The following is a 22,656-nucleotide window of genomic DNA, read 5'->3' on the forward strand; positions in this document are numbered from 1 at the left end:
GTTTACATGCTTTTGTATTTCTGAGCTCCATGGTTATGCTGAAGGATAACATCAGAAAAGTGTTTTTTTTCAGTCAATGAAGTGACATAGTATTCATTTCTGTTGGTATGTTATTATTGATGTGGTTACACTCTCCACTACATTCAAAACGTATTTGTGTATAAATTTTCCACCACCTTTAAGTGAATATATACTGCAAATGCTTTTACATACTCATTATTCATCACCTTTTTGAATTTCTCGTGTAAATTGAGACTAAACCGGAAGTAAAGCTTTTCATACACTCATTACATTTTAAGTCTTTATTCTATCTGGATGCTCTAATGCCTGATTAAGTGTGACACAGCTAAAAGCTTTTCCATTCATTTTATTAATAACATTTTGACCCTGTGCAAATTGACTGGATCTAACAAAAATTTAGGTTCTGCACAGTCTACATTCCTGATTTTCCCATGAGAATACTCATGTGCAATGAAACGTGACTGCAAAAGGATTTTAGGCACTGGAACATCCAAAATAAATACCCTCCCCATGTGGATTCTCTGATGTGTAATGGGGACTTGAGCGGCAGGTAGAGGAATTTATAAATTGGCTACATATGTAATACTTTTCCCCTGTGTGGATTCTCTGATGCCTGATTAGGTTTGCTTTTGAGAAAAAGCTTTTTTACAATCAATATATTCCTAACAGTTTCCCCTGTGTTGATTCTCTGATATATATAGAGTTCTAACTGGCTAGGATAAGCTTTTCCACGCTGGCTGCATTCATAAGGTTTGCCCCAATGTGTGGATTCTCTGATGCCTGATTAGGTGTGACTTTTGAGAAAAAGCTTTTCCACACTGGCTACATTCATAAGGTTTGTCCCCCGTGTGGATTCTCTGATGCCCCATGAGATTTGACTTCCGAGAAAAAGACTTTCCACACTCATTGCATTTATAAAGTTTTTCCCCAGTGTGGATACTCCGATGCCTGATTAGGTGTGACTTTTGAGAAAAAGCCTTTCCACAATCACTACATTCATAAGGTTTTTCCCCTGTGTGAATTCTCTGATGTCTAATGAAAACTGAATGTTGTCTAAATGCTTTTCCACACTCACTACATTCATAAGGTTTTTCCTCACAGTGGATTCTCTGGTGTCTAATCAAAACTGAATGTTGTGTAAATGCTTTTCCACACTCACTACATTCATAAGGTTTACCCCCCATGTGGATTCTCTGATGTGTAAGGACAACTGAGTAGTCTTTTAAAGCTTTTCCACACTGGCCAGATTCATAAAGTTTTTCCCCTGTGTGAAATCTCTGATGATTAAAAAGACCAAAGTAGCTGGTGAAGGTTTTTCCACACTCACTACATTCATACTTTTCCTGAACTGTGTGAAGTCTCTGATTTCTCTGCAGAGATAATTGCTCATCAAAGGCTTCCCTAAGCTTACTACGTTCATATGCCTTTGCTCCAGTGTGAAAATTGTGATCACTTGTGAGTTCTGACTTTTGGTACATAATTTCTTTACATTCATTGTACACATAGAAATGTTCTCCTGTGTCAGTTCTCTGCTTACTGGTAAGGGGAGATTTACAGCTAAAAGATTTTGTACAGTAGCTACATTTATAGTGACTTTTTGCTGTCTGGCTTATCAGATTTATTTTGACACCTGTTGGATACATTAGAGATTTCTCACTGTTGAAATGTCCACAGAGTCTCTCTCTTGATTGTGTTTCGTGATGCTTGCCACAATGATTATTGTAAAACATTTTCTTCTCAACCTGCATTGTTTCTCCCACATTGACAGGTTGCTTATTACATGGCTCTTTAGTATCAACTTGTTCATACATAAAGAATGTCTTCTTCCCACTGAAAGTTTTATCTTTCTCATTGTGTTCAAAAGTCTGTAGACAAATGTGTATCTTGTCCTGTTGAGTCAGACTTTCCCCACTCTGGAGCCTATTCTCAGAGATATTGGAAGAACACATTTTCCCAAATGGTATTTCATCAGGCTTCCTATAGGAAAAAAAAAAAAAAAACTGAAATCAATTATGGAATTTCTCCCTCTCTCTTTTCATGAGGCACCTCATTTCATGACCTTCCTGCTGAGAGCAGATTTTGCCCACCCTCTTGTTTGTTGACCTGTTTACTTAGCAGTTATAACTGCTGTCTACAACTGATAGTTTCTATCAGCTCAGGAGAGAATCACTTATTATTCCTGGTAACACTTGCTGGAATGTACAACGTGGCATTTGAAAAAGATTTCTTGTTCTTAGACCTGAGATATGTGGCTTTACTCAACAAAGAGAAGATTGAACAAAGTTGGTAAGCCTTCCATCAAGTGGAACTGAAGATATAAAAATGACCCTTGACAACCCATGGCCCTGCATATGTCTGGAGAGTGCACAATCACCTCCGCTGCCTAGTCTGGTTAAAACTTCAGATGAGTTGGGAGCAGTGGCGTGGCCTAGCGGCTAAAGTCCTCGCCTTGAATGCACCAAGATCTCATATGGGCACCAGTTCTAATCCCGGTAGCTCTACTTCCCATCCAGCTCCCTGCCTGTGGCCTGGGAAAGCAGTTGTGGATGGCCCAAAGCTTTGGGACCCTGCACCCACGTGGGAGACATGGAAGAGGTTCCTGGTTCCTGGCCTTGGCTTGGTGCAGCACCGGCCATTGTGCTCACTTGGACAGTGAATCATTCGATGAAAGATCTTCCTCTCTGTCTCTCCTCCTCTCTGTATATCTGGCTTTGTAATAAAATAATTAAAAATCTAAAAAAAAAAAACTTTAGAGGGATTGTATTTTTGTGTGAGTGCATATAGGAAACACTGCAGTTTGAAACTTAAGAGGTTGTAATCACCAATCTGCTCCTTTTTCTGCATCTCCATTGAAGATGCAAGTTTAAAATGTTTTTGAGATGTCTGACTGCTTTCCTTGGCTATAATCAGTGAATAGAGTGTTAGGTAAGGCTGCCACGATGTGAACCAATGCTGATATCAGATCCTGCAAGGGCAAGGCATGGGTTTAACCACTAGGATACCATGCTATGCTCCTGGGTATGATGTTTTGCAATGGCCTATTTGTGTGAAACCCTCTGCACTTTCTAGATCAATTGAGAGAACCCATTTCTTTATTTTCTCTCCTTTCCCAATTTGATCGCTCACATGGCTTCCTATCTCTGAGACCCAAACCGCTATAGAATGGCAAGGGTACATTTCAAAACGTGCAGCAGGAGCTATTTCCTGGCTGGTTGAGTGAGTGGCAAATGTCTTACCAACAGGTTCCTGTGTAGACAAGGAAGGATCATGGCACACTTAAAAACCTAAGACTCTCTGTTGTCTCCCTCTCTCCATTCAAGAAGCATATCATTTTCTGGGTCTTTCCCAAGAAATGCTATTTGTTTCTCTCTACATTTTACATTCAATTGGTCACTTTGCAAATAAAACTTCTATTTGCAACTACACACACACACACACACACACACACACACACACATATATATATAACAGAAATAATTTCACAAATTTGTTGTAATATATAATTTTCCTTTCAGTTCCTGTTTCGCTTATGGTCTGAACTCATACTAAGCATCTTTGGCAATACCTCTCTCTTGGTGATTATTGCATATTTTTTGTGATTACAACTTGCCTGAAGATTATTTCCTGACTTTTCTGATTAGCTCCAAGCAGCTCACTCTGTTGGCAGGCATCTGAAATGAGGAAAAGAGTAATCATATCCAAGAATCTCAGCAATGTGTTTCTTTTCAATACTCAAGGAAAGTCAATGATGTTTTTTTGCCATTCCAGATAGAGCAGATTCTTATATTATTAAAATGTGGATATCTATGAGCTTTATTTATGAGTATTATATCTTTTTATTCATGCATTCATACAATAACTTTTTAAAATAAATATTTCAATTATTTGGAATTGAATATTTTTACTTGATACTGGACAAATACACAATGCACAAAATGTTGCACAGAAATTCAAAATAAGTCTTGGGGTATCTTACACCCCATAACAGTGCCAATTTGTCTTGTCTTGGCCATTCTGCTTCAAATACAACTTCCTGAAAATGTATCTTGGGAGACGGCAGATGATGATTTAAATGCTTGGGATCATTGAAAAGACCAATATATAGTTTTAGCTTTATGGTTTTAGGCAGGCAAAGTTTGAAAGGCACTGCTAGAATAAACCTAAATATGGAGACTGTAGACTGTCTGCTTCTCATCAGCTATACATTAGAAAGAAACTTAAAAAAAATGGAGATAATTGCATTCAACATGTACTGAGCTATGCATCAATTCCCTGCCCATTATGTGCTGACCTACCTGAAAGTCCCTGGTTGAAAGATTTTTCCACTGTCTGTGGTACTGATTCTTGTTCCAACTTGAGGATCACATCAGGCTTTGGCATGTGGTACCCTGATCATGGAAAATAATGGAAATGAATATTAGTCCTAAAAACTGCTAAGCTTTATTACACTCTTCTTTCATTTGTCATCTATACAGAAGTATTCTACATGGCCAGAACATAATTTCACTCACCCACAGACAGCAGATTGTTATAGGTCTCAAGCATCACCTCTCTGTACAGGATGCGCTGAGTATTGTCCAGATTCTGCCATTCCTCTGGAGTAAAGTCCACAGCCACATCTTCAAATGACAGCAACACCTGTAACAGCACATGTCTGCTCAGTTCTGCATCTAGAAATACTGACAGGGCATTGTATTTATATTTAATTTGCAACTAATGAGTATCGCTTAAATCACAATCAATATAGCTTCACAGAGTAATAACAAAAGGAAAATATCTTATCCTGTATTACTTTTGCATTTCTAATACATCCCTTATTCTCTTCAGGTTGTTCTCTAAACATTCGGATTGTAATGACTTGCTGAAGGTACCACAAGAATACACTTTCAATCACTCCTCTTTAGGCGGGCAACTGGATTATTTCCATGTGTTTGCTATTTCAATTGTCCTGCTCTAAATACAGCATTACGCATCCCTTCTCATATGCAGCTTTCATTTCCTTTGGGTATATTCCTAGGAACAGGACAGCTGGGTCATATGGTAATATGGCACTGTGATTTGTAATTCTCTATGTACTCTGCATACTGATTTGCATAGTGGTGTACTAGCCTGCACCCCACTGGGAGTTTGAAATTTGGAGAGTGATAACAGACACTGCATAATTATACCATAAAATTGAAAGTGAAAAAAATGCAAAAAGTATAAATTTTGAGTAAACATATCACTCTCAGCTTGTCCCTGTTATTGCCAATTAAGTTAAAATGAATAATCATAAACATTCAGCCAGAATATTAACTCAGGAACTGTAATAGTAAGCTGAGTGTAATTCTTCTGTGTGTTTGATTTGCAGTTTCTATGGATGAAGCTTAATTCATAAGCTGTATATCAACATAGAGTAAAACCAAAATAAAATACCTTGTTCTATATTATGTTTGCAATTCTAAAGTTACAATTCCCAACATAGAGTAAAAACTAAATAAAATATATTGTTCTATACTATGTTTGCAATTCTAAAGTTACAATTCACTTATTCTGTATCAGATTATTTTCTGTAATAAACACATGTTGCAGAGAATAATGAGGAAATCTATGAATAATTTATGAATGTTTTTCTCATATATCCTGAGATACTTAAAAATCATATTAAGCAACAAGAAAATTCAATATTCTTATTCCAAAATAAATAATGAAATGATGGAAATATGTTTAAGCTAAACTTGCATAAATCAAATATTTCCTAGTTATATTAGAATTTATATATATATATATATATATACATATGTTTGTTTCCAATAATTAAAAAATATATATATAAGTGTCCCATAAACTTTTTTTTGGTTATGGATATGCACATATTAAAATTCTTTCTATTTTCTGCTTTGCTTTTTATGAAATAACATTTAAAATAAAATAAAATTTTAATTACTACAAAGAGAACTACAACATAGTAGGGAAGCAAACTGCAATCTCATAGGAAACTATCTTCTTATAAGCAGCAGCTGATATTGCAAAGTCACAGCCAGCCAGTTCCTCAGAAAATATACATATAAGAAAAATGCCACATTGTAACAAACCTATTTTTACATTATGTTTTAGAAGCCTGTTAACATTGACCACTTATCATCTTTTTCTTGTCTTTTTTCTAGTTACTTATTTCCAGAATTTATGTACAGAATTTATGTACCTATTTACAGAGATAATGTAGCTGATATACACAATTTTAGCAACAGAATTATACTTCTTCTGTATCTTCCATTATTGTTGATCTGTTACGTTTCTGAACATCTTAGTCATGTTTTAAATTCACATTGTACTGAAAACCTTAATTATTCATTGAGTGGTTCAAATGAAAGTAAATGAACAGAGTTTAACAGGTAAGGGCTATCAATGTCATAAATGCAAACATATGTTTGAATTCTATATAGTTTACAAATGCAGATCATTAAAACAATAGTAGAATATCGTCCTTCATCATTTGTTTGACAAACATGTAAATCAAAGAGGTACAATCCCATTTTTATTTTTGTTGCCTCTGTTTTTTAAGCTGATCTGCATAATAGAATGCCCTATCTGCATGTCTATATTTAGGATATTTCACTTAACATCTTGTACTCTACTTCCACCTATTTTGTTGAAATGGACAGAACTTGACTTTTCACAGCTGAGTAATAGCCTATTGTACATATAGACTATGTTTTTTTTTTACTCAGTCATTTAATTATGGACACCTCGATTCATTCAATATTTCGGTATTATAAAAAGTGCTACTATGAAAAAGATGGTTAAGTTGTCTTTCATACCATGTGTTCAAAACCTTCAGACCATACAAGTAGCTTTTAGATTGCTTAATTTTACAGGTAGCCAATTTTCATTCATGTAAGAAATTTTATACTATTTCCCACAGTTACTGAATCAATCTATAATCCTCAAACCACTATTTAGAAGTCCCCAAAGTTAACATCATCACTGGCATTTGTTACCCTTCCTCCTAATATCAAGAGCCATTCTGACAGGGTTGAGATGATATTCCATTGTGATTTTGATTTATATTTCCCTGATGGCTACTTTCTGAGACCTATCTACTGAGGTCCTTTGGTCATGGCTTTACCTAACTGGAGAGTTTTATGCTGTTAAGATCACATGGAGATTGAAAGGTAAAAGTGTCAATTTGAACAACACATGGAACTTCTTGTGTCATGATTATTTGTCCAAATTTTATGTACAATATAGAATCTGAAATCAAAAATGAAAAGGGGTGAACACTAGAAAGAAATTTCATTTAATTTAATCTGGCGGAGAATGCAAAACTGTGCTTTTGGAAAGGACTCCATTAATATGATACACTCTGATGAAACCACTGGAGATTCAATGACGTGTGGAATGATAGAAAGTAGCTGGAAATATCTGTAATTGCAGACTTCAGTAGAAATTTAAAACTGTGAAAATCAAATGTTCCACAAATCTAGCAAATGCTATACCCCAAATTACATGTATGCACATGCTACAAGTACAATCTCACTTGACAAAAAAAAAAAAATTCCAAATGAAATATAATTTAGCTTCAGATTTTGGGATTTTCTGTCTTCTGTTTTTGGCAGATTTCTTCACTTGAAAATCACAGAGACAGAGAGAGAAGTTGGAGAAGTTGTCCTGGCACAATAGGCTAAGGGAGAAAGTCTTCAACTTGCATGCACTGTGATCCTGTATAAGCATTTCAGTTCATGTCTCAGCTAATCCTCTTCCTATACAGCTCCCTGTCTGTAGCCTGGGAACATGGTAGAGGACAATCCAAAGCCTTGGAACACTGCACCCATGGGAAAACACAGAAGAAGCTCCTGGCTTCTGACTTATGATCAGCTCAGCTCCAGCCATTTGAGGTACATTGGCTGTGAACCAGAAAATGGAGAATCTTTCTCTCTATATCCCCTTCTCTTGTAAGCTTCACTTTCCCACAAAAAAAGAGTGTTTTATATGAGCTTCTTTTATTTCTATTTTTGATGTTTACATAGATGATCAAGATGGGAAGGGTCAAGGCTCGGAAAAAGTGGGTGTAATATTTGTTTCCAAATTTTCTTTTTCTTCTTCCTGTATAATCATTAAAAAAGTTTAAGACATATGAAGACTACAAGATCTAAAAGCCAAAATATCAAATTCCTTAAGTAGTTTCTCTGGTCACATGGGATTAAGTTAGAAATCATTTTAAAAAATAACCTTAGTACCTGGCATGGTTGCCTAGTACATAAATGAGACCCAAAAGAGGCTCCTGGCTTTACAGGGATCCCATATGGGGACTAGGTCATATCCTGGCTGTTCACTTCACATCTAGCTCACAGTTTGTTGCCTGGGAATCAGTAGAGGGTGGACCAATACCTTAGGACCCTGCATCTGCAAGAGAAACCATGAAGAAGCTCTGAGCTCCTGCCTTCAAACTAGCCAGCTCTGACAGCTCCATTGATTGTGACCACCTGAGGACTGAACCAGTGCATACAAGATGTTTCTCTTTTTCTTTCTCACTTTCCAATCAAAAGAAATTAGAAGGCAAGTTTGATAAAGTATATCAATAATGGCATTATAAGTGAATTTGCAGTCATCAAAATTTCAATGCTATTTACAACGTAAAGTACATTCTGTGTGGGCTGGTTTTAGGAATTGCTTCACCAACATTAAATATAGATGGCATGTTGAAAAAGTTACTAAGGTCAATGAATGGGAGAGTTACAGGACAATCTCTAATTTGTTTGTCAGTTACAAATTAAATATTAATTGTGTATTACTATATAAACATGATTGTCAACTTAAATCCTACCTGGTGGGCATGACTAACAGGCTACCTGCCAATGACCTGAGGCATGGCTTCCAGCTGGGCATTCAGAACTTGATCTGTGAAATGATTAAAGGGTCTAAAGGGATAGACATTTCTTCCAGTCAATTACAGTGTCATTGTTGGGGGGGAGGGCTGTTGGGGACTGCTCCTCTGCTCTCTCCATTTTTAGTCCTTAGGAGTTGTGCTCAATTTAAATTAATGGACATGTCCCTGGTGGCTCCTGCATCCAAAGAACACTACGTTTCACCCCCTCATTGATCTCAGTGTCAGTTTGTAGGGGACTCAAAAGCAATAAAAACAGATTTCAAAATGCACACACAAAGACTAAACAGACATATCTACAAAGATAAGCAAAAGGTGATTTAGCTTGAGAACATTCTCAGCATGGTTTATCATTAAGTGAATGGAAATGGTAACCACTGTAAGATATCACTCTAAATCCATTGCAATGTATTTCATTAAAAACAGTTCACAAAGAGAAACTGAAAGTAGGCATTACTAATCTAAGTGGAAATTGATGAAACTAATATTAGAAATGGCACTAAAGGACTGGCTATGTTGTTAACCTCACAAACTTTGCAGTCAGTATAGGGAATCACCTGGAAGAAGCAGGGAACAGGTCAGTGTTTTCATGGTCTACTTCTGTTTCCTTTTCAAGCTGTTAGTATTTCTAAACTGAACGGTGGCAATGTGGGCCAAGCTTCCCATATGTGTGCAGTTCCTGTCCTGAGTGCTCCACTTGCCATACAGGTTCCTGCCCTGCCCTGGGAAAGCAAGAGAGGATAGCTCAAATCCTTGCACATATATACCCATGTGGGAGATGCAAAGAGGCTCCTGGCTTCAGGCTGGCATAGCTCTTGCCATTGCAGCAATGTGTGGGGTTAAGTTATAGATGAAAGATCTCTTTCTCACTCTCTCAACTTTTCTCTGCAACTTTGCGTTTCAAATAAAAAGCAAAGAGAATGCAACAGGGAGCCAGCCCCGTGCCTCAGCAAATAAAGACGCTGCCCTCCCATATGAACATTGGCTCATATGCTGTATGTTCCACTTCAGATCCAATTCCCTGACAACAGTCCTGGAAAGGAAGTGGAGGATTTCTCAAGAACTTGGGTTACTGTAATCAAGTTGGAGACCTAGATAAGGCTCTGGACACATGGATTCAGACTTGCTCACATCTGCTCATTCTGGTTATTTGAGGAGTGAACCAGCAGATTGCAGATGTCTATCCATCCCTATTTCTTAGAAGCTCTCTTTTACAAATTAATAAATGTTAAAAAAAATATGCAAAGAAACAGAAACACCCTGCAATAGGAAATGCTATTGTGGCATAGCAAGCTAAGCTCCCCTCTGCCTCACTTTCAACCCAGCTCTAAGCCACTGTGAATTTAAAAAAAAAATGGAAGATGGTTCAAACACTTGAGTGGGAGACTCAGATGCCCCTCCTGATTGTTCTGTGATATTGTCCAGCACTGACCATTGTGACCACTGGTGAATCAATCAGCAGAGAGAAGACATGTCTCTCTTTGTCTCTCTCCTTCCCTTGATGCAAGTCAGACTTTAAAATAAATAAATTGATTAATTTAAATCTGTATAAACAAACAAGTAGTATACATTATTCTCTACATGTTCCTGCAGCAGCTCTTGAATTTAGTACAGCCTCCAAGTGCTATTAAGCATCACATTATTTTAACAATTCTAAGAAAGCAAAACTGGAATGTTAGTAAAATTATTGGTACATTTAGAAACTCCTACTACTCCAAAATGTTGAGTGTTTATTTTCAGTTAGGTATTAAATAATTATCATCTTAATATTTATAACACTATTAAACACCATTTCAAACTTGATATCCTAGAATCATTGGCAAATTCTTCATTGCAACTTGATCATGTAATAATAAACAAGTCTTGATATGGCAACAGAAAACATGGAAAGATTCAAACAGGTTGATGTTGTACCATGATTTTTCATTTAAGGGAATGTACAGTAGTTATGTAATGGAGACTAACAACCAGATGTGAGGATGCAGTGTGGTATGCATTTCTGTTTCCAGACAAAGATGGATTACAGTGAAACTGTTTATATTATATTTTGACAATAGGATTCTGGACTCTCTGCCATTTTCCATTCTCGCAATGATGAACATATGACTGAGTATGAAGAACTATATTTTAGTAATGATATAAAGGAACTTGGGGTGGAGGGGATGAGTGAATATGGAACTGTATCATAAAATGATAGCAATCATAATAAAATGTGAACAACAACAACAAAACGATTCAAACAGGTTTTACTGCTCCAACGTCTTAGTTTTGACAATTTTACCTTATTCCTCTCATACCTGTTTTTTTCTTTACTATTATCTAAAAATATCATAAAATTCCTAAAATGTAATGTAAAGCAAGCTGATAAAGAAACAAACAACTTACTGAAGGTATGTTTGTGTTCTCCAGGCTGGGAAGCATTTAGTGGGCTGCAGGGCAACACCTGCAAGAAAAGATGGAGAAAAGGAGATATGAATTGGTCTTGCTTGTCCCTAGGCAAGAACAGTGTGTTACAAGTGCCAGGAGAGCTTCCCTTGAACAGTATCAAGTATGTCAATGATTGGCAGTGGTTGTGTTCAAGTTATTATTTGCTTAGTGCAAACAACTACTACTTATTTTAAGATAATGTTACTGGGCATGGCACCATAGACTAATGTCTAAAATTCTTAGTGTGGATGTCCCGGGATCCCATATGGGTGCTGTTTATATCCTGGCTGCTATATTTCCATTCCAGTATCCTGCTCAGGCCTGGGAAAGCAGTCAAGGATGGCCCATTGCCTATGAACCCTGCATCTGCATGTTACTTGGAAGAAGTTCCTGGGTCCTGGCATCACATTGGTACAACTCTGGTCAATGAGACTACTTCGGGAGTGAACCAGCTGATAGAAAAGCTTTCTCTGTCTTTCCTCTCTTAAACCCAGACTTTCCAATGAAAATATTAATAACAATAATGCTACAGGCAAACACTAAGTTATTTTTTCAACAACAATTGTTCAAATTACAAAATACCATAGGAAAATATTACAATGTCACTAAAATGTATGCTACATAAAACCATAAAAAATGCTTGTGTTGCATTAAGGATGTCTCTATTTCTACGGATGACCTGTACAGGAATCCATGTAAGGAGTTCCATCAGAACACTCCTTGCTATTAGTACTAAAAACTCTAGAAGTCATACTTCTTTCAATCAGAGAAATTTTGTCTAAATCAAAATATAAAAATGGATATAATACACACCTATTCTGTACAGATTTCTAGTAATTGTTCCAAAGGAAATTTTTTCAGAATTCAATTACACTTCCCATGTCCTAAAGCTTCAATGGCACTTGACTTTGCCATTTAATTTGCCGTAACCCACCGGTCATTCATAAATATGACAGTAACATAGTTTGACAAATATTTTCATGTTACCTCGTTAAATAACTGTGTTATGGTAACAGCCAGAGAAAACCATCAGACTTGAAAGAGTGAATATTATGATAAAGGAGGTTGAGCTGAAGAGTGAACATCATGATACCAATGGTTGGGCTGCTGCTTGGGATAGATCACAGCAGATCCCCAAATGCCTTGTTTATGTCTACTGGCTATGTAACATTTCCAGTGCAGTATCCTTCCTTTGTGCCTGTAACACAGTATGTGGGTTCCAAGAAATCCCTGGGAAACCTAGATTAATTCCTGTTGCTGGACTAAGCATGACACAGCCCTGACATCTTGGGAGTGAATCAACCAGCTGATGGAACATGGGAATTCTCTGTGCAAGTTACCTTTCCAACATACATAGTATTTATAAAAAATGATTACAGAAATATACTGCATCTAGAAAAATATATTAAATTGATTTGGTTTGTGGATATATCTTGGGAAGTAATACAGAATTACATTTCAAAATCAACTAAGAAGAATTCATGGAAACAATTTTACAACTGATATTTTAGCAGGGACATGGGCACTCTCCTACCTTTTTAGCCCTCTCTTTTGTTTGTAATTTTATGATAAAATTCCATGGGATCTGGGATTTCCCTTATGCCCTTGAATTGCTCATGCAGTATGCCAACAGGTGTCTATTACACTATACCCAAAGCTTAGTCATGTGACTCATTACTACTAAGAATAATCTTGTGCACCTTGGCGCGTAACTATATATCTTAATTAATTCATATTATAATCCTAGTCTTAAAACTTCAGGTCCAAAACTCTTGGACCTGAAGCAATCATTGTAATTCAGGTCATTTAGGTGTGACCATCCCTTATTGTTACATTTATATTCATGTCAATGTATAAATATGTAACACAGTCTATACAAGAAAACAGAGTGGAGTTTGACATTTTAAATCCACTGAAAATTCATGAAATAATTCATTGTGCATGATTTAACAATGCCAAAAATCATCTAAGAACTCACCAGAAAATATATAAATTAAACTCATTGTATTTCAATTATGATCACTACCATCCATTTTCAATTATTTTTACCTTCTAAAAAGCTTGTACTTGACCATAGTGGTAAAGTTTCTGCTTGTGTTCAGTGCAATCCTAAGTGTCTGGTTTGAATCAAGCGCCATACCTGATCCAATTACTGGTGCCTGAATCCTGAACTGGCAATCTTTTCTTCAACTTTTTAAATAATATTTATTTATTTATTTATGTGGAATTTTTTACATATACAGAGGAGAGACAGAGAGGAAGATCTTTCACCCATCAATTCACTCCCCAAATGGTGTCAATAGCCAGAGCTGTACCAATCCTGTTACAGCGTGTTGAAGAGATCACTCTGGACTAAGGTGTAGGGTGTTAGGAGGACTCTGTATTTCCCCAGCTTGGTGACAGCTGCTCCCACTACACTCCAGGACCTATTGCGCTGAACAGGAAAAGTTAGGAGTTTATAAGTTCTCATCCCCCAATCAGATTGAGGGCCACATGGCAAAAGCTCAGTTTTAAACAGGAAGGGAATTTCCAGAGCCCAAAGATAATTAACTTAGGCAGCACAAAAGGAGGCTGGAGGACCCAGGTGTGCAGAACCTAGGGAGTAATTTCTAGGGTGAGGTGCACATTTCTTGCCTAAAATTAACTTGAATGGGGCTGTCTGTTGTCAGTTAACCTGATAAAAAGTAGGAGCCATCAATGGCAGCACCACATTACAATCTAAAGCCGGCAGACAGGTTCTTCTTGCAAGTGTCCCAGGAGGTGGCAGGGTCCCAAGGCTTTAGGCTGTCCTTGACTAGTTTCCCAAGTCACAAGCAGGGAACTGAATGAGAAGCACAGCAGCCTGGGTTAGAAATGGCACATATGGGATAGAGCCTAGTCCGAAAGCATGACTTTTGTTCTGTTGAAAGAAAATATAGGTGTCCAAATCACTTGCTAATCCTGCTCTGTTGCCATTTCTGCCTCATTTGCTCCCAGTTTTAACTTAGCCTGATGTGGAACAAGAATTTTGGTAGTGAGCCACCATCTGAGAGTATTCCCTCTCCATGTTCTATGTTTTTGCCTCTAAAATAAAACACACAAAAAATGGCATCAGCATCCTGTGGCTAAGCATCCACCTTCAGGGCTAGCATCCCATATGGGTGCTGCTTTGAGTTAGGCTGCTCCACTTACAATCCTGCTCCCTGCTAATAGCTAGAGAAGTAGCAAAGTATGGTTGAAGTCCTTGGGCCTCTGGACACATGTCAGAGGACTGGGAGAAGCTCCAAGCTTGTAACTGGGACCAGCCCACCTTCCTCTAATGCGGAGATTCAGGCTGTGAATCACCAGATTGGGGCCTGAGCTAGCAAGTTTACAGTGTGACAGGGGATGGCCCTGGTGGGAGAAATCAAGGGCTTAGGAGATTATGCCCATGCAGGCAGAGCAAATATGGGAAATTTCTCATTTGTTGGTTCCAAGAGATGTGGTGCAGAGAATGAGAGAGACCTAGGTTAGCATGCTGGCAAGGTCTTTTGGTCGATTTGGTTTGAAGAACTTTGAGTGGGCTTGGATCTTGGGTTGGTGGAGAGGCAAGATCATAGGCCAGCACACATGCTGGGAGCTTGGAACACTACTTGATGCACAGAGGCCAGGCCAGAATACCACCCCACTGGTAGACTGACTTTCAGAAGATTAGGCTGTGGAACACAGGCACTTGCAGTTGCATGGACTGTGGGTTGCTCAGGGAAGGGTGTAATGAGAAGTGTGAGAAGCAGGACCACTGGTGAATATATTGCGGGTAAGGAAAAATTTCTGAAGGACTTCTACTGACAAAGCCACTGTACTTGCAGATAAAGGAGAGGGCTAACACCTAGTGCATTGGAACAGGCAATTGAGGATCTTTCTGGGTCAGACCAGTATACCCACCCACATGAAAGACCTGAGCTGGGCTGGTTAACATGGACTACCACAAACCACCATCCATCAGTACACATTAAAGATAGGGCTAGGTATCAGTATGGCAGGGACAGATTATACTGCCTGTCAGTGATTTTCGAAGAAGCAGCAGAAAATATTAGGCTGGGCTATGATACTGACAAACATGCAAAAGAACCAGTATGGGGGCAGATGTTATGGAAGACATGTGAGCGTACTTTGTGGAGCTGCAATTTCCACTGGTTTACTCAAAAGCTGGGAATTGTAAAGGACTGAGTTAAACATGACCATGAAACCTTCTGACACTCAAGGGTACTACGTTTGGGACCTGCAAACACTGGTCTATATTGCAGCAGAAAAAAATTCTGGTGCATACAACACAAAACACTGGAACCATGTTGGGGGGGTGGGCCTAGTAAGGGTTATTGAGTGTCACTGTGATTGGAATACAATTCCCAACTGGTATACAAGATGGCCGAGTGTAGGGTGGGCATGATTGACCTCCACAGCATCTATTGATTTGCATAAGAGATGGGATTTGAGACAAAACTGATCCAGCACCTGCAAGCATCAGTGTGTGTATGTAAGCTCATGTGTCTGACAGATTGAGCTGGACCCTATATGGCCAAGCACACACAAAAGTGCGGGATCAACTCAGATCAAATTTAATTAAGGATCCCTTAAACTGAACTGATGTACTCAGAACTTCAACCATGGGGAGAAATGTGATATCTGTGCTCCGATCTTAGAGTGCATGTGTCAGAACTGAGCCTCCACGGTTGCTGAAAAAGGAGCAGTAGACAGCGTGTTGAGATGCACATGGGGGTGCCGGGGTCCATGCAGTGGGTGTGGATGGCATGAAGGTGTGAAGAGAACAGCGCCCCTGTGTGGCAAGGCCCGGAGGAGTTTCCAGCTGTTAGGCAAGGCCCAGCGGACTTCTCTCTGATCACCTTGACACAGTTTTACCACCTGTTTGCATCGACACTCAAGCACCCCACTAAGAATTCTGTAATCTATTGAGGCATTGTTTGCCCCTGTGGGATGGCTTTTATTACCAACGTGAGCTTGAGAGTTAATGTTATTGATAATATCTTGGTGAGTGGGTCTTTAACTGTGTACAGGAGTACAATTAAACGCATGACATTTCTGGACATCTTATTGTGTACCTACCCATTGCCCTGAAATTGGGCCCAGACATATAGCACACCTTCTGGGAAGGGGCTTGAAAATATCCTAAATATTAATGCAAGTGATGGGAGTGAGAGCTGAAACTGCTATGGCAATAGATATATTGTTATCCCAAAGGCTAGCCTGTCTGCAATTTTTTTGGAACATACAAAATGTAACTGTTTTAGCCACTTTTATAATTTTTAGCTAGAGGAATTAAGGATGATTTTATTAAATAAAAAAGCTTTTGATTATTGCTTTATTGTTTATGGGGTTGTAGGGGTCTATAGTTGTAGGGAGATTTAACATTTGAAGCTTCTATTTTAGACCTTAGTTTTTTTCACTTTTAACCTATTTTCCCATTAAATGATGAGTAAATTGTAGAAGTAGAAATGTGGTGGGAAAGTACTACTGATTAGCAGGTAATCGCATGTGCCTTGGCCTTGGAGTCATGGCTGTTGCTCCATGGCTACTGTTGAAGAATAAACAATAGCTTGCTTTGAAGAATATAAATACAGTATTTTGCAAAATTATCTTTAGGAGCACCTGCTTAGCCTTGAAGTGCAGATGGAGTGACCAAATGTCTGTACATGCCCCTTAATTTTGAAAAGAAAAAAAAAATAGAATAGTTGATTGTGCAGAAGCTTAAGAAGGGTTTTGAGTAAATAAAAAGGACAGCTTTCTCTTGAGCTGTTGTGAGAACGCACCAAGTGTCTGTGTCTGTGTCTTTCTTTATCGCCGACTCCACACACCCTTCCCGAGCTCTGAACTCGGGTGGAGCTGGACTCCGGCATGGGGGGATCTGACAGTCCACTTGTACTTGCAGAGGACATCTATTATCATAGCAGATGGAGGAGGGAAAAACAAATTGAACAGCTACCACAGCCAAGTATTGACAGCAAAGATCTATGTAAATGGAGACTATAACATGGAGTATGTCAAACAACAGACCTTGGAAGCATATTTTATGGAAATCACTTGAACAGAAACCTCAGAGCATGCTCTGCCTTGGGGACATTACACTAGAAAATCAGATGGCCATTACCAGGGTTTGGGGGTGTTGGGAATTCTGGGAGTGGCTTCTTTTCTTATTTCCCCATCCCACAGACACAGAAAGAAGAAAATTTGGAAACAATGGTCTCATCCACTTTCCCCGCATTCATGACCCTTCCTAACTTAATCAGTGTTCACATATGTATGCACCAATCTCAACAGTGTAAACATCATCAAAATTAAAATTTAATAAGAATCATAAGAAATCACCTACAGTGATTCAAAACACATATCCGATAGTATTACTTTATGGCAACCAAAACACACTCTTATTTTCAACTATACTTCCTACTAACAAATGAGAAAGAACCAACCATCATCAGAGAAATATAAAAACCAAACATTTTCACTTAAGATGGCCAACACCTAAACAACAGCAAAAATATTAATTAAGCACCCTAAGTAATGATCTGCAAGTCATAGAAAAATAAAAAGCGAAATGTGAGAACAGTAAAAGGAAATTAGTGACAAAATTAGTAAAATCTATACCAAGCAATACTCAAGATAAAACAAGCATTCATTTTTTCTTAAAAGAAACTAAAATCAATAAATCTCTTGCTAGATTAAAAAATAAGTGGGTGAGCCCGGCACAGTGGCGCAGTGGTTAATTCCTCGCCTTCCACGCCCGGGATCCCATATGGCCTCTGGTTCTAATCCCGGCAGCCCTGCTTCCCTTTCAGCTACCTGCCTGTGGCCTGGGAAAGCAGTCGAGGACAGCCCAAGGCTTTGGGACCCTACACCTACATGGGAGACCTAGAAGAGGCTCCTGGCTTTGGATCGGCATAGCATCGGCCATTGAGCTCACTTGGGGAGTGAATCATTGGACGGAAGATCTTCCTCTCTGTCTCTCCTCTCTGTATGTCTGCCTTTCCCATAAAAATAAAAAAATAAATCTTTAAAAAAAATAAGTGGGCTCAAGTACATAGCATCAAGAAGAAGAAGAGCATATTATAACTACTGTCACAGAAGTACAGTGGATCAGGGCTGTCTGTGACAAAGTGGGTTCTGCTATTACTTGTGCTATGACCTTCCCATGTAGATGTCACCTCAAGTCCTTGCTCCTTTAATTTTACCTGTCTCTTTTTCTTTTAATAAATACTGGGCTGTCCTCTATTGCTTTCTCAGGTCACAAGATGGGTGCTGGATGGGGGCTGCTTGGCTTAGAAAGGGCATACATATGAAATCCTGGCCCATGCAATGCAAGAACTTTAGCCACTAGGCTACTATGCCAGACTCAGCTGCTTTATTTCTAATCCTGCTCCCTGCTACTGCATGTGGGAATGCAAATGTCCCAAGTACTTCATTCCCTGTACTTATGTGGGAAAACTGGAAGAAGCTACTGACTCCTGGTTTCAACCTGGTCCTGCGTTAGCCACTGTGATTACTTGGAGAGGGATAAAACACAAGGATATCTCTGTTTCTGACTCTTTCTCTATAACTTTGCCTTTCCTATAGATAAGATCAATCTTTACTGGAAACAAGCGAACAAAAACCAGAAATGCAATGGCTCACTAGGGACTACAAACAGTAATTATAAACAATAAGTTGCTAGTAATGCTGAATTTCTGGATATGTAGCATTAGCCTACCAAACTGAATTAGAAAGAAACTAAAATACCTGACAAACCAAAAGTAAGTAACGATGAATCAGGTATAAAATCTCTTTAAACCAAATGTTAACCCCAGGTATATTCCCTAACAAACGTCTACCAAAATAACACAAATTTTTCTAGAATTATTGTAAAAATTTGAGAAGGGGAAAATAGTTCCAAATTTATGCTGAGCCTAACAATACTTAGATTGCTAAACTAGACTGAAAAAACAGTTGGACGGTATTCAGCTATAAATGCTTTAAATAGGGGGAAAAAACACACACATTCACAATGGAATTGCTTAGTGAAAACGAAATTTCCATTGCTATACAATTGGTTTTCTGCATATTCTTTTTAAATGCTTCTTCCAAAATAACATTTCATATTCCAGAAATCTAGTTAAAATAATAGTAACAAATCATCTGGGCCTGGTGGTGTGGCCTGGTGGCTTAAGTCTTCACCTTAAACCCTCCAGGATCCCATGTGGTGCTGATTCCAATCCCAGCAGCTCCACTTCCCATCCAGCTCCCTCTTGTGGCATGGGAAAGCATTCCAGGATGGCCCAAAGCTTTGGGACCCTGAACCTGTGTGGGAGACCCAGAAGAGTCTCCAGGCTGTGGCATTCATATAGGCTCAGTTCAGGCTGATGCATCAGCTTGGGTAGTGATTCAACAGAAAGAAAATCTAGCCCCTCTGTCTCTCCTCCTCTCTGTATATGTGACTTTCCAGTAAAAATAAAATGATTATTAAAAAAGAAAATACTGACCAGCATACCTGATAAAAACAGATATAAAATCATTATCATAATAAATGTAAAATAAATGCAACAACACATTAATAATCTCAATCATAATAACCAAGGTGCACCTAACCTAAAGTTGCATAAAATGGCCCAATAAATGCAAATCAACCAACCAAATATTTCACATAAAAAGGATGAAGGACAAGCATTATTAAAATTACCTTACAGAAAGCATTCACTGAAATTCCACATTTATTTATTAATAAATTCCATATATATATACGTTGAGCAAACCTACAAACATTAATATATACCCCAATAAAACTCAATTGAGGTACATAGAAACAGGACTCTATAAAATAGTATCTACAGATGACAAATGTAGAGCTGTCACACAACTGAATGCCAAAAAACCAAAAGCACTTCCTCTAAGGTATGTAACCACATTAGAATGACTACTTTTTTATTGTTGTGTAATTTAACATTCACCAACATAAGGTAGGCAAGGGAAGAAAAAAAAAAGACACAGAAGGAAAAAAAATATTCTATTCTTTTGATTCTAGATTTCATTAGCTTTCCCCAATTTTATTAATAGTGAACCATAATGAATGCCAAGAGACTGCATTCAGCCAGTAAAAAGAATAAAGAACTGTTATTTGCTACAAAGTAGATGAAACAGCAGCACAATCAGTAATTGCAAAAACATGGAAGCAACCGAAATGCCCATCAACAGAAGATTGGATAAGAAAGCTTTGGTTCATCTACTCCATGGAATACTACTCAGCTATTAAAAAAAACAAAATGCAGTTCTTTGTGGCTAAATGGGCCCAACTGGAAACTATAATGCTAAGGGAAATGAGTGAATCCCAAAAGGTTAGATACCACATGTTTGCCTTGATTTAACTTGTAATTTTTGTTTGGTTGTTGGTTATTTTTTGAACCTGTCATTGATACTGTCTCAACCCAGATGTTTCGAAGAATGGAACTTGCATTATTTTTAACATATTGTTTACCCAATACTATGTCAATTAATTCCATAATGTTGTATATTGATACTGAGGTTTTGTTGGGGCTTTTAACTGACCGATCTTTACTCTGTTAGCCCTATCTTCAGACCAGAGAAGGTCTCCCCAAGAGGCCACTGAACTTATCTGGACAATAAGACGCTGGACTTTATGCTAGTGTTTGCAAGGAAGGAATCTCAACTGAACTTGAACTGTGGTTATGCAACAAGGTGGAGGAATCCACCATGGGGGGAGGGGTATGGGAGGGGTGGGGGAATCCCCAGTGCCTATAAAACTGTATCACATAATACAATGTTAACAACAATAAAAAAAAATTTCTTCCAGTCAAAGTAGATGAAACAGGATGCAATAAAATGAAATAAAGCCAATGGAAGAAAAATCTAACATGTTATTAAATATGTGTTAAGAAATAGCTGCAAATTTAGAATTTTGATTGTTATGTGTTGGTAAGACTGAAGACCTGGGACCGGAACTAGTTAGAAGAGGTAGCAAAAAATGCAAGCCAGAATGAGCAAGATCCAGTGTTCCATCCTAGTGTTTAGTCACTCCAGTTCACAGCAGGATAAGCTTATGCAGTACACTGGAATGCAGGACTGGGTGTGCTGTAAAAGCACAGATTCATGGAAAGCCTGGGCACCTGGTTTACTCAGATTGTGCTGTGTCTATATTCAAACACTACACTGTACATTATAATAGTATTCAAGTGCACATTGATAGAAAATCTCTAGAATTTTAAATATTAGAATCATCCCTTGACGGTAGTAATTATCTTTTCAGAAGATTTTTTAGAAGAGCTTCTTAGAAATGTAAGAGTCCCCATTCTACAGAGCATTATATATATTTACTTAAGAGAGAAAATTACTGTCCTGCGTGGTGGCCTTGTGTCTAATGTCCTTATCATGAATGTGCTGGGATGCCATTTGGTTGCCGGTTCTAATCCCGTAGCCCCGCTTCCCATCCAGCTTCCTGCTTGTGGCCTGGGAAACAGTCATAGTCTGCCCATTGCCTTGGGACCCTGCAGCCACATGAGAGACCCAGAGGCGTTCCAGTTCCCTGGCTTTGGATTGGCACAGCACTGGCTGTTATGGTCACATGGGAAGTGAATCATGGGCTGTAAGATCTTCCTCTCTTTCTCTCCTTCTCTCTGTATATCTGACTTTTCAATAAAATAAATAAATCTTAGAAAAAAAGTATTAGATAACAACTGTCAGAGCCAGTCTGAGAGATGTTCCCTGCACTTGTTTACTTCCCAGGGAGACACAGAGGCAGCAAGGTACAGGCCAAAGCCAGAAGACTGAACTCCATTCAGATCTTCTACAGGGGTGCAGGCATCCAAAGAATTGGGACATTTCATGCTATCTTCTAAGCACATTAGCGGGGGAACGTGATCAGAAAGTGAACATCAGGACTTTAACTGGTCCTTATATGGAATGCTGGCATTGCGTGCAGAAGTGAAACCTGTTATCTCATCTCAGAACATGTCACATGGATTGTTTAAATGTACAAATATGGTAATCAAAAGTCAGGCTTGCTTTTCCCATTGAACCTCCTACTCATCCCGTATATGATTCACAAAGATGTTGCCTGGCATTTTGCAAATACCACTGCCTGATGATTAACCTTGAAATTAGATGGAAAGATAGTTACATCACTTTATTACAATGTCTATTCACTTGAAAGGACTAATAATAGAAATACAGGTGTTTCATTCACTGATTTATTTCTGAATGCCTTTCTAGCTGTGGCTGTGTCTGACTGACTCCAGGTCCCCCTCTTGCATGTCACATGTGAGTGGGACATATGCAAGCACTTATGCCACCACCAGATGCTTCTCAGATGCATTAGTAGGAGG

The 22,656-nt window shown here is 38.4% G+C and overlaps 1 pseudogene; it reads right to left on the minus strand.

Moving 5' to 3' along the window:
• Positions 1-731: 731 nt before the first annotated feature.
• On the minus strand, positions 732-4,401 carry LOC121164430 (annotated as a pseudogene).
• Positions 4,402-22,656: the final 18,255 nt, after the last annotated feature.

Source organism: Ochotona curzoniae, unplaced genomic scaffold (assembly GCF_017591425.1).
Source record: "Ochotona curzoniae isolate NIBS_2020 unplaced genomic scaffold, NIBS_Ocur_1.0 contig_726, whole genome shotgun sequence".
Taxonomy (NCBI): domain Eukaryota; kingdom Metazoa; phylum Chordata; class Mammalia; order Lagomorpha; family Ochotonidae; genus Ochotona; species Ochotona curzoniae.